A 19,559-nucleotide genomic window follows, 5' to 3' on the forward strand; every position below is an offset into this window, starting at 1 on the left:
TGCCACACTGACTCTCTTCTATATAACAGACAGTAGGTAAATTACCGTTAAAGAAGGAAATCAGACATATGTGTGAATATGTAACAACAAATTCCACCATTATGTACAACTATAATCCACCAATAACAAATATGGGGGGAAATTCAGATAATAAATTAAACACTTAAGCAATCACACCTTTTTCGCATGCCTCAGAAAAACTTAACTGTGAACTAATTTCTTTATTCTGAATCAATAAGCACACATATTATATCTGGAAATAAGCAATATATTAGAAGTTTGGGGTTTCAAACACTTGCAGTTAGTCCAGAAGCATCTTTTACAGATGAGCAAACTGATCTCCAGGAGGGTAGACTGACTGAGGGGCCCATGTCACACCTTAGTGATGGAGCCTGGATGGTGAAGGTGAGACCCTAGCGCAACTTCAAAAAAAGTCATCATTCATCTTTAGGAGACAATACAGCTCACTCTGCAAATGATTTATCTCTAAATATGAAGGGGTTTTTAGAAGAAAAGGAGGTTTGATATTCATAGCTACTTATCTATATTCCTGTCTCCCAGAGCAGATCCCAGACCTAGAGAAGATGACACCATCTCACTTGGGCTTAGAAGTGGCACCACACCTCAAATGATTAATGTATAAATACATATTTGATTATGGACAAGATAAGTCTGGAAGGCTAGACCTGCCAGGGATAGGTATGGGAGGAACTATTATTAAATATTTAAGTAGCACTGATATACAATAGGTATAATTGTGCCAAACACATAAAGTCCTTGCCTGGAGGAGTTTGCCATCAGCTGTAAAGCTGGTTATTCCGGAAATATATATGTTGCTTCACTAGGTAAACAATCCATTCCATATATCAAAGAACTATGGTTTCAATAAGCTCTCTTAGGACTAAGGCTTTACACCTGGCTATCTGATGCAAAAGTTATATATACTTGTCACCAAATTAATACTTTTTAGGGGCTAGGGATGTTCACTGGTAGAGTGCTTTCCTAGCATGTACAAGGCCCTGGATTCAATCCCTAGTATTGAAGAAAAAATTAAAATGTCTAGGAAATTCACTTGTATTCTCTGACAAGTTTCAAATCATCTTCTTTTGTTGAGTCTCCTTTCACTCGTTTACTTTTCTATATCGTTACACAAAACACAATTCTGCAATAGCAGCATATGTAATGACGTCAAAAAAGGGAACAGCCCTAGAAAGTTTTGATTTTGTAATGTTGTTTGCCAAAAAGAAATGGTAAAATAATTTTAGCCAATCTTGTGTGTAGGAGCAAGATAAACTAGTAAAGAATACTGACTTAAAGACATTAGGCAATTTGATTAATGTGTGAAGAGCTGACATCAGCTTTACTCAGGTCGCAGTACGTGGGGGAAGGAAAGAGGAAAAGCGATGTTGCCTTCACTGGAAAACGATGTTATTTGGATTAGATGCTGAGCAGAGGATATTCATCTGCACAGGACTTAAAGTAGCTAATAATTTAAGAAAAGGATATTGTTCAACAGGGACATATTAAAGCAAGAGTAAAATAACAGGAATCCATGTAATAAGGGATTTGTAGAGAAAAGAGGAAACATAACAGAAAATGAATATTAAGGAAGGCTCTTGCTTCTCACAAAATAATATAGCTCTGTGCATGTTACCAGTGGTTAAGACAGAACAGGCAGTTAAGACAGACAGACAGGCAAAATATTCATTCCTTCATTCTCTTTTTCATGGGATATACCCTTTCCTATCTTCAAATGGGTTAGAGCCTGGGTGGAGAGTAGTGATTCAGTAAAGAATTAAATACCATAATAGCATGATGTGCAAAGACCTATAAAAAATGTAGAAAACAAGTAAATTATTTGGGGGTGTAGTGCATAGGGCAGTTTGAAAGATGAGGTGACATTTGAGCTTAGCCGTGACATTGAATGTGAACCAGAAAAAAGCAAGGTGTGCAGAGGAGGAAGTCTCTGTGAAAACACAGGACAGGACAGCAAGGAAAGACAGCAGGGAAGATAGTAGCCAGTCATTCAGAGTGACTTAAGCAATGTGCAGAGAAGGGTCAGGGCCAAGGCTGGAAGCCTTCCATCCATGCATGGGGCCAGAACGGGAGGGTTCATGGGTCTTCTCATACCCTGCTTAAGAGTGTGTGTGGACTTGATTCTGAAAACAAAGGGGCTTAAAGGTGAAGAAGGCCATCCAAAAGAAAATGCAAGCCAGGAGTGGAGGTGCACGACTGGGATCCCAGCTACTCAGGAGGCTGAGGAAGGAGAACCTCAAGTACAAGGCCAATCTGGGCAACATAGCAAGTCCCTGTCTCAAAATAAAAAGGAGCTGGACGCATGGGTGTAATCCTAGCAGCTTGGGAGGCTGAAGCAGGAGGATTGCAAGTTCAAAGTCAGCCTCAGCAAAAGTGAGGTGCTAAGCAACTCAGTGAGACCCTGTCTCTAAATAAAAATACAAAATAGGGCTGGGATGTGGCTCAGTGGTAGAGATTCCCTGGGTTCAATCCCCAGTATGGTGGTGGGGGGTGGGGGGCAGGTGGTGGGGGAATGTTATAGAATATCTCACATTTAACAGAAAAAAAAAAATCTATCAGTGGATGAGAAAACTACTTTGGGTATACAGTTCTAGACTCTAGGGGTCTTTTAAATAGCAGGGATTCCTAGGATCAACTATTATTTTTATCCCCCTTTAGAGGGAAGAATCTAGGGCTTATAGGTTGAGTAAATGACTTGCCAGCTCTGGGGTGGGGACACCTGCACTTCCTGAGACCCACTGTGGGCAGAGATCACTGGATCTCTGGAAGATTAAGAAACAGAAAATTCAGTTCTTTTCATCCAAAGAGCTAAGAATTAAAGTACAAAGACAATAGAAACATGGAAAATAGACATATGGACAATAGAAAAATGGATAATTTATACACTTTAATAATGACCCTCTGATCATTTCTAATTTCTGTAATTAAATTATCTTTCAAAAGGAGCACAGTTACAGGTGGGCATGTGTCTCAGTGGTACAGCACTTGCCTAGCATGCACAAGGCCCTGGGTTTGATCCCTAGCACTGCAAAAAAATCAACAAAAAGGAACACAGCTATATTGTAATTTGGCTTTAAAAAAGCAACCCTCACTGAATAACACTTTTCAAATTAATGTGAATTTAGCAAAATCTATTTAGATATTAAGACTATCTAAGTATTTAAATATTAATTAGATATTACAATAACATGGCACTCTGCTAACTCAGGATGGCTTTACTAAATCGCTCTGTTACACTTCATGGGGAGCTTGGAAGCAAAGTTCTGGGGTTTTTCCCAGGACAAACTTTGTCCTCTGTGCCTTAGCTAAAAGGGTCATGGTGCCAGCTCAAGTGAATAAAAACCATATTTCTACCAAGAGAAATCCTCTTAGGATAGGAGAAATATGAGTCTTATCCCTCACTAATGAGTGTATCAGAGCTTCTGGAGTCTGACCTTTAGTAAGATGGTCTGAGCCACAAGAACGTGGGGTTATGTTGTCCTCCAGTCATAGAGCCACCTTGCCAGGGCTGGCTTGCTTTATTTATCTATTTTTTGTAGTGGCAGGGCTTGAACTCAGGGCTTCACCCATGCCAGGCAAATGCCCTACCATGGAGCTCCATCCCTAGCCCCAGTGCTTTATTTAGAGTCAAGTTGATTGTATATGAAAAGGAGGGGGAAATACTCTGAATTCCAACTACCTCCTGCACAGGAAGTCTTGCTAGACTACAGAGTTTCTCAAAGATTGAGCTGAAGATACCCTGTCATCATGACTCTTAAAATTACACATTTCTAAGCCTAAGGACCCAGTATTTGAATTATTAACAAGATGTGCAGATGGCTTTCATGACTCCTGGATAACCAGGGGCTTTGGTTTGGATGGACACGTTGATTAGTGTGGGGTGTGCCGTGATAGATCTGAAGGGAAGCTTAGAACTAGGAGTTGGAAAGAGCACAATGGCCCTGTACAATACAGGGAAGAGAAAAGTGAAATTCTGGGGACGCTGGGACAGAGGAATCTGAGAGAATAAACAGGAGCACAAAAAGATAAAAGAGTCAACAAGGTGGCCAGAGGTGGAAGAATAAGATACAACACAATCGTCATAAATCTCCAGCGTCAGGGTGGCTGAGAGGGCTTTTCAAGAGTAGGGACATATATCAAAATTGTTTGTTTTCAGTGAATATCTGATCTCTCCAGATGGCCAGTAGAAGCTGCTACACAGACATTATGTTGAACTTTCAATCCAGGAGAAAGGGTGAACTTCATTTCTGAACCCATACAGTACTGAATAGACAGTATGAGAAGATAATGAACCAAAAGCACAAATAGCCACAAAGGACAAACTAATTAACATTAGCACAAACTGGAACTTTAGCACAGAGACACATACTCTGAAAAGTTATAGAAATTCTGGGTTGGGTCTGAGACTTTCTACAGGTATTGAATGGAAATTTGGTCAATTTTTAAAAAATTTTAAGGGCAAACTGCTCCCTACTAACATTTGGGTTGTATGAAGTTACATGAGCTTCTATTATTTCTTTTATTATTTTTATTGTTGTTTTGTGGTGCTGGGGATGAAATCCAGGGCCATGCGTGTGCTTTGTAAGTGCTTTACCACTGAGCTATGCCCCGGCCTCTACTATTTTACAACATAACAAGAGTCAGATGGAGTGGTATGCACCTGTAATCCAAAGGAAACAGGAGGCTAAAGCAGGAGTACAAGTTCAAGGCCAGCCTCACAATTTAGTGAGGCCCTGTCTCAAAATAAAAAATAAAAAGGGCTGGGGATACAGTTCAGTGATAAAGCTCCTCTGAATTCAATCCCCAGTACCAAAATAAAATAAGCCTTGTATATCTTCAAACTCTCGTTCTTAGAAGAAATTGGCTATTTTTGAAACTTGCTTTATTTTGAGCTTAAAAATCCTTTTTTCAAAAGCAATGATCATTTCTCACATCTCTTTTTAGAAGTATAGAATTTCCAGCTCAACATCTTTTTAAACGGAATACCACACAAAATAATGGGGTAACACATTTTTTAGGGACTAAAGTAAACACTAACAACCTACAAAAGTGAACATGTTTCCCCCAAATAAACAATGTTTACTCTTCAGTGACACATGCAAGACCTTAGCTGCTCCAAAGCATATTTATGCCAAGTTTTCCCTCTCCATTAAATGTCCTTTTAATCAAGAAGTCTATTGATTGATTTTTCACTGGGGATTTGGTTGTGATCTGTGTGGAAAAACATATATATTTTTTTACTTAATTACTAAAATATACATTCATAGGCTGTTTTTAGTTACAATTTTTGTACATGAGAATGGAAAAGGCCATAGAGAATATATGATGAGGGAAAACTTGGAAATAAAAAGTCATGAATTCTTACAGTCTCTCCTCATATTTAACAGATTCTTTTCCATATGCCACCATTTCTTCAGTGTGGTACTGGAATGGTCTGACCTCAGTCTGTGAGGACCATGAACACCCAGTAGACCCTTACCTATCAAAAGAAACATATCCTTAGATCTTTTCCCCCCAGAGGAAATGTTTATACAGGGGCCTAGATCATATGTCTCTTGGATCCTATGTCTGAGGAGAATCATGTTTTCTTGAACTAAAATCCCATCTTGCACAGGATGGTCGTTTCCATCAAAAAAACAGACCTTCTTTCTCTCTTACCAACTGATTGAAAGTAAGACCAGTGAAGTCTGGATGCTGTGCATAGACTGGGCTCACTCCCTGAAATGGTCTCAGCAACTATGAACGACATGTATCTTTAAGGCTTCCGTCCTGCACCCGCCCACCCGCCCTGCCCACCAGTGTCTGGTGCACAGTGACGTACATGTGGGTTTTAATAAGCACAGGCTATGCCTGGATTGCTGACCCCTGGGAACTGCAAAGATGGCACGGGTGTCATTTCCTCCTCTTTTTTCAGCTCACAAAAGTGATCCAGAGGTTCTTAAAGTAAGTTTCTGTGATGTTGTCATGAAGTATGATATCATAGAACATGAGGAGAGACAAGGGACATGAGCAGTCTATAGCTCTTCATCTGTGAAATGAGTGCATTGCATCTGATGCTCAGATTTCTTTCAGATTCACAATTCGCTGATTCTCCAATTCTCTGCTGCGCTCACTGCCACGTGAGTTATTTTCTCAGTAGGTTCTTCAAGAGCCCAACTCTCATGTCCTTTGTGCAGCTTAAGCTATGAAAAAATTAGTAATGTCCAAGACTCAAAGATATATCTGTAGGGTTGATAAATAGGAAGAAAAATAAGATTGGGATTTTTGAGGAAATGCCATCAATTTTCCAAGATGCCCTGCCACCGATGAAAACAATGGCAATGTCAAAAATCTGAAATAGTTCATTGATGTCCAGATTTGGCAAGACCCAAGCTTGAGGAATCCATTTTACTTTTTAAAAACTGTGCATTTTGCCTAATAGTTAATTTATAATGATTTGAAATTTAAGTGCCACTGTGATGGAATTAAGAGGCAATTTAAGGGGGTTCTGCCCTCTGTGGGGGTTAATGCTGTTATCCTGGGAATGGGTTAGTGTCGGGCGATGGGCTCCGTATTAAAGGACAAGTTTGGCGGGATTCTTCCTCTGTCTTGTGCGTGCTCATTTGCTCTTCCGCCATTTTATGACACAGCATGAAAGCCCTCACCAGAGGCCAGCACCAAGCTCCTGGAGCTCCTGGACTTTCCAGACCCCAGAACCATGAGTCAAATAAACTGCTATTATTTACAACTTCTCTCCTCTATGGTATTCTGTTACAGTGACAGAAAAGCAGCTAAGACAAGTATACTTCCACACGCCTTAAAAACTGACTGAGAAACACTGACACTTAGGATAAAATTTCATGGCATTTCAAATTGTATAACTTTTGTTTAAAGTGCCAAGCCACACCACAGTTGTATTATGCAGCATATAAACAGATGTTCTGTGCCACCACGTTGAGCAACGAGGAGCATGCAGCAGTGAGGCGCGCTTGGGATTATAATTATAGAGCACAGGAGATTAAGGGCTTATAAACACTGTGGTTCAGGGCAGAATTCCAGTCAACTGGAGAAGGTGTATTCTATGTTCACCTTTTACATATTAACCTATTCATAGTGTTTGTTAATTCCAAACTTCCACATTTAGATGAAATAAAACCATCAATATACCGCTCTACTATAGCTTCTGAAAGAAAGCAGTGGAGTTTGAGTGACTTTTTCCTCTCCTTCCACATACCACCTTTCCAAACATAATGAAAGTAACATGCAAGGCTGGGCTTTTGTCTCAACTTCAGAATTTCATGGATTAGTAATGTCTACCTCTGTGGCCCAATGACAATGAACTAGACATACCTGTTCTAGGGCAGCAGGTACAGACACTCTGTACAGAGGCCTCTCAAGGAGAAGGGACACTTCAATCTCCCTCTCTCTTCCTCCTCCCTACCCAGCTCCCACTTTCCTATACAACCTCCACGGTAGAGAGCTATATGTGTAATTTGGTTTTGTTGTTGTTTTGGAAGGTAAAACAGGAACCTTCCACTCTTCCTATCTCATTTCATTTAATCTTGTGTTAACACATCATCATTTTCAATGCTTGGAAACTTTCAAAGACTTTTTGGGGAGTATGGGTAGTGGGGATTTAACCCAGGGGCATTCTACTTTACATTCCCAGCCCTTTTTATTTCTTATTTTGAGATAGGGTCTCACTAAGTTGCTTAGGGCCTTGATAAATTGCTGAGGCTGACCTCCAAAGTGCGATCCTCCTGCCTCAGCCTCCTGAGTAGCTGGATTATAGGCATATGCCACTGTGCCCAGCTTCAAAGAACCTTTTAAAGAATGAACAATTACTTACAAAATAAACAGTGAATCCATTCATGCTTCTCTCCTTTTTAACCACCTTCGTGACATTTAGGGAGCTTCCCATTTCCCACAGGCAAGCACCAAACCCAGTTCTGTATCTACAAACTATCTTGCCCCTTGTTAATGAACTTCCAAAATAAAACCACCTCACACATTCCCTCCTGAGGGAGGCGACTGTGGGTGTGGGTGGGTGCTATATTATTTTATTTCTACTGTTTTGGATTTTGTTTTAAAGTTCTCTCTGCTGAGCATGCTGAACACATTTCTGGGGGTTTTTCTTTTACCCTCTTTCCATCTCCCCTATTGGTCTATGTATTCATTTTCAGGTTATCTCTGAAGAAAATCATTCTTCAACATTTCTCTTCCTTCTGCCCATCTATGTTGGTGCATGTGGGAGTGTTCAGTGTAGAAATCAGAACGTGATTTATTGCCAGTAAAACAGCTTCTATCATTACTATAAATATTAACTTGAGCATGGCTTGGCATAGAGTTTTCAGTCACCTTCAACTTTTGGTTGAAGAACTGAACAGCTTGGGTGTATCTGAAACAGCAAAGCTCTTTCTAATTTACCAAAAATTAAGGCAATGTGCAAGCCATAACTTTGTGATGCAAGGTCTTCCAAAGCTGCATTGTTTTTCTGGTTCAATAATTATGTAGAAGTTTGTGGCATCCTTCTTGAAAGTAATGACACTTCTGTAATATTAGAGAATTGCACAGTGTATTTGGTTTCAGTGAATATGATGTAATAACAAAAGAAATACAGCTTAGCCTGTTTCTGAACCATGCAGTTTCTGCATAGCACCAAGTATCATGAATGAAGTTCATTAACTTTTTCATCGGACATTTCTATATTTCATAATGGTACTTGTATTGTAACCTTTTATTTTTATTTTCTCATCCATTCAACTTAATTGGCTGCCTCTAACAGATGTTCTTAGTCTTAAACATTTTGTCAAAAGATACAGAGAGAGTCCTAGCATTTACCCTTATGTTGTGAGCAGGGGTTAGAATAGTGACCTTGAGATGGGTAGTCAGGACCGTGGCTTTCCTGTTCTGGCTTTTGTGGTCATGAGTAGGGGCCAGGAAGATCTGTATATGATGGGGTACAAATCAGGGCACTTTGGGGAGAGAAAATAGGTTCTTTTCCTACCAGGTTTTGAGGGTGGCAGTGGCTGAATACAGTGTGGGAGGGACACTGGCCGAGTAGGGCTGCCTGGCATGGCTGTCTCCTACTTCCCACATGCGAAAAATGGAGTAGTTAAGGAATAACTATGATCTGTGAGCATCTTTTCCATTTTCTTTAAGTCACTAGTTCTTGACCAGGGGATGGGACAAACATCAGACACATCTCGGTGAAAGTGGTCACCACGCAGTAGAAGCATGGTCCGAGTCTAGACTTGCGGAATGAAGTCTCCAGGACCACTGTGGCGTCTCCAAAAGCTCCTCCAGTAATTTGATTTGCAAAGTTATTGAAAACTAATGATCTAACTTGGTAAGTTAATTTTCCCTCAGTGACGTGGGGGATCAGAGATCTCAAAAGACTGGAAATCCTTCCTGAGTTGGGCTCTGGGGAGGGGACATTTGACTTATGACTCTTTTCCCTCTCCTGGTTATCCAGAGAATGAAGAAGAGGCAAAAATTACAAGGAGTAAGTCACACGCACCCCAATAAGAGGACAATGCAGGCCCCCGGCATTGTCTCCTGTAAGGAAGCAGTTCATTGCCAGTTAGGTTTTTCTATCAGCTGACATGGTGTCAGTATTGCCATCAATGCATTAATGCATTCTCTCTGCTAGTAAAACATTAGATAGGAAAACAGATTACTGTGCACCAATGCCTTAAAGATCAAATCAGTGAGTCTGCACAGTGCTTTGCAAGACCAGATAAGATTTTTGTTGACTAGCTATAATCTTTATCAGGTATACCTTCCATTCACCCTTGGTACATATTTTTGATAATTAAAATCTAAAAATAATGTTTCTGTAGGTTGTCTCTTTCTTGTCCATAAAAACCAGGTAGACCACACTCTATCTAGAATGAGTTATTCATGAAGATGACTTCGGTCTTTCTGAAGTATCCAGGTGGGAGAGAGGTCATTGAGGACATACCATCAGTGACCCTTGTCGAATGACACTAACACTCACCATCCTGGGCTCCCTCCAAACACATGCTTTGTTCCAGCTGGATGCTGACAGCCAGTCATTCAGCAACAAAGAAGTTAGTTAAAATCCTGACTGTCGATACTCTTGCTGCCTTGTAATGAGAGCTTTTACATTTCTGTCACCAAAAAATGATCATCCATTTCATCTCATTCGATAAACTCTCACTCCCAAATCCAAGTTTTTCTAGATTACAAAGAAAAGATGGTGGTATCATAATTAAATTTTGCAGATAAAGATTCTTTAAGTAGTTACTTTCCCCAAATTATTTAAAGCAAAGAATGCTGCTTTAAACATTTTTATCTTAGGTAAGTGAATAACTTGAAGGTCATTTCCCTCCCAGACACTTTTTAAAAAGCACATTATCTTATGCAGACAATTGCAAGTACTCAAAAGGTATCACTAAAGTATGTTGAGTAAATTTATAATTATATGGATGTAAAAATATTTTCATAGTCTGAATGCAAATGTATATTTAGAGCATTATTTAAGAATGGGAGCCAATGTGTCAAAATGCATTCTACTGTCATGTATAACTAATTAGAACAAATAGAAAAATAAAAGAAAGGGAGGGAAATGTGTGTAATATCTCAAATCTGTGACTATACTTTAGCTATACAACAATGGAGGAGAATGAACTGCTTTTAGGTCAGACCTGTTGAAGCCACTTTAAATCCTGAATTCAGAACCCTGTATATGAATTATTTTATATACATTCACACTCACACACACACACACACACACACACACAGATATAAAGGGGAGAAAAGCTTAAAATTGAGCTATAAATTTAATGTTTTCTTCTTTTACTGGCTCACTATCAGCATTTCATTAAGGTAAAAACATTTTCCCCTAGCTTACATGCATATAAATCATGCATATAAATATCTTATTAGTATTTTTGTTTTCCCTAAAAAGTAACCAGGCATAATTGGTTCATTAAAATTTGATTTCTTTTTATAAAAGAAAATGCAAAACAAAAACAAAAACTCAATTTCCCTAATAAGAAACTTGTCCAATAAATAAAAATAAACAGGCTATCTATTTTATCAGCATTTTTAAATAAAAAATGCTACAAATAACTAATTTGAAATCCAAATAATGTATTAATTTCAAGTTTTTGAAGTCTAAATTCTATCTCAGTAGATTAATTTCAAGTGGTGAGTTTATTTACAACCTTGTATATAATCTGTTTTTTTAAAGTCACAAATACAAACCAATTATCATCCCATTCCAAGTGTTTAGGACTGAATTTTCAAAAGCAAATTTTTAAACAGATAAAAGTAGGTTAAATATTAAATATGAAAAGTATAGAAGTAAGTTTATTAAACACAGTATTATTGTTTCTGACACTTCCCAATCTTTAGAGGCCTTGCATGACAATAATCTTAAGTTTAATGATTTACTTTGAGGAAATAAATGTACAATTACTACAATGAAGAGTTTTCATGTCATCTTTTCTAATGAGAAAATTCAAATCAATAGGTCTATTAGTGTGCTATATAGCATTTACATCAGCACAGAGTTTGATTAGCACTTTCAAACCATGAAGATTTGTTAAAGTGTTATGAGTGTATCCAACAACCACTCATTAGAAGAAAAATAACTATTATGAAAAACCAAACCTTTAATACCACCAAAGAATAAAAATTGGGCTGGGGAGATAGCTCAGCTGGTAGAGTGCTTGGCTCGCAAGCACAAGGCCCTGAGTTCGATCCCCAGTACCGCAAAAAAAAAAAAAAGAAAAAAAGAATAAAAATAACACAGTGAAGCTCAGTTGTGTATTATTTTGTAATCATGCATTATATCATTTGGGCTTAACATAGTCTGTGCAAATGCTGTTTACATTCTGATTCCACAGGTGAAGAAACAGGTTTTGAGAGATGAAGTGACTTGTCCCAGGTTACATGTTTAGTCAGATGGAGAATTAGAACCTGAACCCATTTCTTTAGCAGCTATTGATTTTGGGAAACTCTTGGGCTGAATTTCTTTCAGGAGAGCAAAGTTTCAAATGTTTGCCTGAGAGGCCCCTTTGGGTTTGGCCCCAGGCATGGCCTCACACAGGAAGTGGTTCTTTAAGGAAGTTAGGGCACCTCATGGACAGGGGTGTGGCTGGTGGGGTGGTTGTGACACATTTCTTTTCCCACTCAGGACATCTTCTATCTCACCTAACTACTTCATTAGCCCTTAAGCACCTACCACATGCAAAACGCTCTGGGCGGGTGTTGTGGGGAATACCATGGTGGATGAGACCCGGCTCCTATCCTCACAGTGTAACCACTGGACCTATGACAAGTGGACACACTTGCAGGAGCACTCTTTTCACATCAAGTGTTTATGGAGGCTCTAACCAAGTTCGACATGTCCTTGTAGACCTCACTGAAACATCACCAAATGCCCCAATTGGTACGGTTTTGGGATGACTCAATTCTAATAGAGAACAAATATTAGGTGAATATTCCTTATCTAAAATTCTTGGAACCAGATGTGTTTTGGATTTTGTGGAACACTTGCATGAGCATAATGAATTATCTTGGGGATGGGACCCAAGCCTAAACATAAAATTCAAATTCAAATTGAAAAATTCGAATCAGTTGTATATTTCATTTATACCTTGTTCACAGAGTCTGAAGGTAAGTGTATGCAATATTTTTAGTGTGCCTGCGTTTTGAGTGACCATCACATGAGATCGAGTGTGAAATTTTCCATTTGTGGCCTCTGTCAGTGTCAAAGTATTTTGGATTTTGCAGCATTTGGAATTTGAGAAATGTAGATTAGAAATGTGCAACCTGTACTTCAGGGAGTATGCCTACCCAGTGTGCCCTTCACTGTGTCTGTGTCAGGGAGGGTTTCAGAAGGGAACCCAGACCTGATATCCATCTTCATGGACCAAACTCATTCGCTATTAAGGAAGGGCAGAAAGCATCTAGTTGCCATTGTTCTTACAACTACCCTGAGTTTCTAATAAATAATGATACTCAGCAAGAAAAGGAATAAAGCAGTTTTACTTTAGAAATGCTCCAAATCCATTTAATGATAAAAAACAATTTTAAGTCACCTATTTTTTAAGATTGTGGATTTGAAACAAAAACAACAAAAAATAGCTTGCTTTTGGAACAGAATTGGGATGAAAATATAAGAAACAATGTTAGCTTACATGCTGGAGTCTCTGGTGAATCTAGCCAGGCTTCCCTCCTCTTGACTGTGAGCATCCTCGCTACACTGCCCTCTGACTAAGTGACAAGGAAGTAACACGAATTGTCTGTTTCCTCCAAGCAGATGGCTCCTTGTTTTTCACAACATATGATTGTAAAATCAGTAGGATATTTTAAGAACTAGCTGATTAAACACACCAATTTGTTTACCTAAAGATGCTGAATGAACAACCCATTACACCGGGCCCCTGAATCCCACTTTCTTCCAGATGAAGGTTGAGATGCTGTAACTCACTCTAGCATTCTATTGGTGAGGCTTCTCAAAGGGAATAAAAATAATAGTCTTTGATGTTTTCAGGTCAATATGATTTTTTAAATGTACTGAGTTTCTTTTGTAAGATTCATGGCTGTGACCATGGGGTTTATCCATTCCTTTATTCTAGAAGCATTTATTGAGTTGTGCCATATTTAAGACACCCTGCTAGGAAAGTTCTTCCCAATCTGCCTAAACCAGAAACTAAGTGATTTTCTGCTGTCTGCCCAAGGTCTAGAATAATTCAAATAATTCCTGGCATATAGTAGAATCCTAATACATTTTTCAATGAATGAATGATATACTGAGACAAGTCATACACACATTTCGCCCACGGGAAATTTAAGTAGTGATAAAAAGCAGTATAAAGACCTTCACCCGTGGCAGTTATTATCTGCCCACTAATTATTTCCAGAATAGTTATTTTCGGGTAGTTCCAGCAGGATTGACACAGCTTCACAAGAAGTCAGTTAATTAACCACCAGATGTTGAATGGACACTTACTTTGTGCAATTCTCCCTGCTTAGACAGTTGGGTCATTCAAGGAAGTGAGATATAGTCTTGTTTCCAATGAGCTTCTATAGGAACATAAAGTTAGCAATATAATACAGTGCTGAGGCAAAAAAGGTGGTTGGCATAAAGAAGAACTAAAAGAAGTCATAGGAATGATTTTGGGCAATTGCAGAAGATGGACAACTGGAGAATGAAAGAAAGGGCATAATAGGAAGGTAGAAGTATGTGCGTTTGTTAGAAAGTGAGGGGAGAATGGCATGAACAGAGTCAGGAAGAAGGCAGAGCACAAAAGGATGCCAAGAGTTAATTCCGTTTAGTGCAGTTTGAATCAAGTGGATAAATATTTATTGAATGCATACTATGTACCAACCATTGTAATAGTTACTGGTATACAATGGTTAACAAGACTGATATGGACCCTAGCCAGCAGAAGATACAGACAAGTAAAGAGACAATTACAATCAGGGCAGTATGTGCTGTGGTAGGGAAAGTCCAGGTGGTATGTGAAGGACATAGACTGGATCAGTGCAGAAGAGGAGTCAGAAAAAGTTCTTGGAAGAAGAGATATGAATCTGACACCTGAAGTCAAGGTAGAAATTGGGGGGAAATGTGCAGGTAGCATGTACAGCATCTTCCCTAGAGAAGCCATCATGAAGGGCCCTGGCCAAGCTTGTTGAACACAGGGGAAAGGAGAGTTGGGAAGAGGCTGCAGAAAGAAGCAGTGAACAGATGTGGCATGTCTCGTATGTCACATAAGGAGCTTGGACGTCATCCGAAAAGCAGTGGCGACCCTGAGGAACCTTAAGCAAGAGAATGAAACAAACAGGCCTTTTAGGTAGATAGCTATCTGCAGTGTGGGATGTCGCAGAGAGGAGAAATGGATAAGAACAAAAGGAAAATATGGAGCTAGGTTCTTGATGGCGTATCCCCAAAACAATGCAAGAATTAAATGAATGAATGAATGAATGAATGAATGAATGAATGAATGAATGAACTAATTGACCACCCAGTCATTTAGTGCAGGACTGAAATATGAGACTTGGAGGCAAAAGTTGTCGATGTGCACATAAGAATCAAGGGAACACGGACTGGAACACTGATGTATCCTCAACTCTTGCATCTGGACAAATGATCACAACAGGTGACAATGGAATGTGGCTGAACAGTAGAAACTGCTTGAATGTTAGAATTCAAAGACCTGGTCCAAGTCCTAGTTTGACCTTTTATTAATTGTGAGATGTGCCTTAATTTCTCTGACCCTCAGGTCCCACATCTATTATGTCTGCTTTTTATATGCAACAGCACAGCAGCAACGCACTCTGTGTACGCCTCTATTTGCAGGTGGCACCTGGGATCCACGCCAGGATCAGCAGCCCACTGGCATTTCTGATTCAACCACCCTGAAGAGCAGTTAGCGCAACTCACGTGACAGTGGTGTTGTGGTTTAGTTGAAAGGAACTTAGAAATCCAGTAGCCAGTGTTGTTCAAACTTTGGGCAGGTAACCCTCTAACTTGTCCATGGAGACCCTGGCAGTGAAGTGAAAGAGGTGGGAGAAGGATTGGAAGAATCCATCTGCTGCTGTTTCCAAAGAAAGCACTGGGGACAGAAACAAATGGCACACTTGGAGCCAAGGAGTCAGTGAGGGACCCAGAGCACACACACAGGCAGCTGGAGGGTGGAGGGGAATGGATGGACACTATCTAAACTAGGACTCATCTCCCCAAAGTTCACTACCCTTTCATGAGTCCACCTTACCAAATCAATGCTGTCAACTCAAGATCTTAGAAAGGGGAAGGTAGCTAAGGTCCAAGCCAAGAGGCCTTCTCGTCTCTTTTGGCTGTGGCTAACAGCCCAGGGCCAGATGACTTAGGGAAAGAGGATAGAGCGGGAATTATGGATGCAGGAATGAGGTGTCCTGCTGGGATCTGGAGGTTTGGAAGGAGGAGAAGCCTCCTTGGAATGTGAAGGTAGGACCGCACAGTGGTGGTGGAGAAAGCAGGAAGAATCACAGTGTACATGGATCTAGGCATGTTAAACCAACAAAGACGGGGGGCGGGGGGGGGCAGAAGGTAAAGAACAGCCCTGGGAGAAGGTTCTGGAAGGAGGGCTAGTGAACCAACCTAGAAAGCACTTTCTGCCATGGGTTTCAGAAAACAGGACAGGTCTGTGTTCCCTGGTACCCTCAGGAGACAAAAGAGAACAGGCCCAAAGTAACTTTCATTGTGAACACTGAAGTCTCCCTCCTTCCAGAATGTTGCATCTCATCCCCTTTCACGTCCCCAAACTCTCCTACAAGCTCACACCATCTGGTCCATTCGAGGCAAGGTAGGAAGAGTAGGACACAGGGCAACAGCAGTGAACCAAGGAGAAATCCATTAAAGTAACAGCTTCCTTAGGAAATGTGACTTTCAGCTTGTGGACTAGAGTCCCATCTCTACGTCATCTTCATCAGAGGAGCCAGTGGAGTTTTTATAAAATAGTATTTAAATTACTCTCATCTTCTATCATCAGAGAGTCATCCCTCAGGAGTTGCCGCTAATCTACCCTCTGTACATCAATCAATCAACCACCACAAAAAAACCACTTCCATTTTTTCCTGGAAATTCCAACGCAAAGGGTAGTGAAATCAAGTTGACTAAATAATTCATTCTCTGCAGTGATGGCTGAAATAGCTAGGCTAGGGATCAGGGTCACTGGTTAGCTTGCGCTCTCTGCACATCTATAATAATCCACCCAAGAACATCTAAGGCAGACATCAGAGTCTCTTTATCAAGATTGAAATTCATGTGTCTCCTGTTCCCTAATACATTTCACCATCCACGATGTTTAGTTGAGCCCTTTACTACAAATGGTTTTAGGCTCTGATGCTAGACAGGAATTCCAAGTATGCATTGGAGTATTTAATGGCGTTAATTTCTGGTGCCCACAGATTTCTGATGCCAACTTCACTCCACAATCCAATAATCTTGCAAAATAAAGAAAATATACTAGAACATGAAATGCAACACAGAATTCTCCAGCATCACACACAAAGTACTTCCCTGTCCTGCTGATGCCGAGTCATAAGATAGATGCCTACATACAGATCCTTAAAGATGTCACAGTCAATAAATACAATAAAAGGAAGAATAAGATAGGGAACTTTTGGATTGAAGAATTGCTCTAACCTTTACATTTCAACATGTTTATTTGGCAACTGAAAGCTCCCAAATACATCAAGTTAATTTTAAAGTCTCATCTAATTATGAAAAATGATAAGCAGTCCTTTGTTTTATTTTATTTCACTTTAATCGAAAGGCATAAATTTAAATGAGTCCTACCTGGAAATATGGACGGTCTCTTTTTGGGGCGCCTCAGGTGAAAGGGTTCCAAGTTCTTAATGTTTCTTTGAAGTCTTCCTCTAATGTCATTTCCTATGAGTAGTTCGGGTGGCAGGCTGCTCCGTCTGGATGATTTATAATCATTTTGAGATGAATTTAGTTTGTTCTTCGTTCTGGAATATAAATTGCTGTCATCAACTGCCATCCTAGTAGATTCATTGGCGACTCGGAACAAAAATCCCCAAAGCCCAACCCAGAGGCAGCCTCTGCCACAGCCTCCTCCACTGGACTGGACTCGAGGTTCCCCTGCACTGGTTTGGGAAGCTTAGCAAGTTAATGGGCGTGGACTGGAACAGGTGTAGAATTACTAAGTAGCCCCTCCTCTTACCAGTTAATAGCACAGGAGAGAAAGATTCCCGAAAATCATTAGGTACAGAAGACTGGGGAGTCCGAACAGATGTGACACACGTCGGTGCTCTTGTGGATGGCAATAAAAGTGGTGTTGTGTTTGGAGTATGAAATACCTGTCTTATTGGTGCAATAAATTAAAAAAATAAATATATAGCAACCACGACTCACTATTTAAGAATGAATGCCAATGCAAATTGCGAGTCTGTTTTTTCTTATTATTTCCCAAACTCTTATTAGAGGTTTTAAACTGTTTGGGGAGGCATTTTTTTTGCATTCCCTCCTATCTTTGTGTTTCAAACTACATACATACACAGGACAGAGGTCCTTTTTTATTCTTATCTGGCCAGCAGCCAAGAAGCTGGCTGGAAGAGGGAGATGAGAGATGGCGGGTGATGACCAGGAAGGAACCGGTTGTGGGTGTGTGTCAGGCAGCAGTGCCGGGAACCCAGGATTGCTGTGACCCACCCCTTCCATCCTGTGCTCCACCTGGCAGCTGGCTTCTCCAGAAATCCACACTGCCTGGCAGTGGGGCTAGAGGTCTAGAAAACAGGCATTCACTGCTGACAGGATGAGGGTCCACACAATGGATTAAAAAGCAAAAGCTGTTATCCTGTGGGGAGGCTGCCTAGTTTCCAACTAAAATGGTCACTTGGTTTGGTGGTCTCAGAAGAACCAGTGTCCTGCTTGACCTGGTCTCACATTTTCTTTCTTCCCTTTCCAGAAATTGTATTTTTGTGTCCTTTGTTTCTTTCTCCCTTGCTCTTTGTATGGCAGTGCCCTGCATTCTTTTCTTTGCAGAAATCATAATTCTATCATTTATCTTCCCCAGCCATGCCCTAGGGCTGTGTCTACTGGCGGTCTCTCTTCAGTGGGCACACACACACACACACGCCCCTCTCATTCTGTCCAGCTGCAGTGGTGAGTCAGAAGATAAAGAAGATGAGATCCGTCTTTTCTCTTCCTAGTGCTGGGGATCATCAGACACAAACATTTTATTGTAAAGAATGTGTGTGTTGTTTTCACTGTTTACTTGCATTTCCTGGATGCCAAGTAGATTGTATTATTTGTTAAAATTGAGAGCTGGATCTCTTTACCTAGTCAAAGACACACTTCCATGCTAACAGAAGTTTATTCTCTATCTTTCTTATGCCCTTTCAGCAACAGGTCTTCAAACTAGGACAGATTTCTGAAGAAGAGAAAAGCATGTTTTTACAAGTAGGTCCAGATTAATTTAGCAATGATTTTCATATTAGATCATTAGGTTTTTTTTTTTTTTTTTTTTTTTTTTTTTTTTTTACTGATTCTGAGAATCACCAGCATGGGGGCCTCCCAGGACTTAGAACTACTTTGTCCAACTGAAATGTATCAGGAACTTCTAAAAACAAGGAGTGACTTGTACAATGCCATTTTTCACAGCCCAGAAGACTGCTTGAAACTCCTTTACCTTGTTGAAAATATATTTTTTCTAGTAAAGAAATAAAGAATAGAGCACTTTAGAAAGTTTGAGATAACCATTTCATAGGAAAAAAAATACATTCCCACACCCAAACCTCAAGAACAGTGTTTAATTTTCAAACATATAACAAGGTAGAGTCTTAGGGCATAAAAGGCTTGATGTTAAAAGGCAGAAATGTGCAACAGTCAGGCAGAGTGTTCAGTCACTTTCTTTCCTAATTCATAGTACCATCATGAGGCTAAATAAGGGCATATATGAGATGAAATAGAAGTCTCCTAGGAAAGGTATTATTACACACAGAGTGTGCATCAGTTACATCTGCCCAGTGTGCACATATAATTTAGCTTCTGTCTTTAAGAG

The 19,559-nt window shown here is 40.0% G+C and overlaps 1 long non-coding RNA gene across 1 annotated transcript in view; it reads right to left on the reverse strand.

Annotated features, from left to right (window-relative positions):
- The window catches only part of LOC306659597, a 108,100-nt gene that overhangs the window by 33,862 nt on the left and 54,679 nt on the right, over positions 1-19,559 (reverse strand). The window contains exon 3 of the long non-coding RNA XR_013763346.1: positions 17,333-17,505. This is a non-coding gene — a long non-coding RNA (uncharacterized lncRNA). The remainder of the gene's footprint in view (positions 1-17,332; positions 17,506-19,559) is intronic.

The sequence above is a fragment of the Sciurus vulgaris genome, assembly GCF_902686455.1.
Source record: "Sciurus vulgaris genome assembly, chromosome: 4".
In the NCBI taxonomy this organism is placed as follows: Eukaryota; Metazoa; Chordata; class Mammalia; order Rodentia; family Sciuridae; genus Sciurus; species Sciurus vulgaris.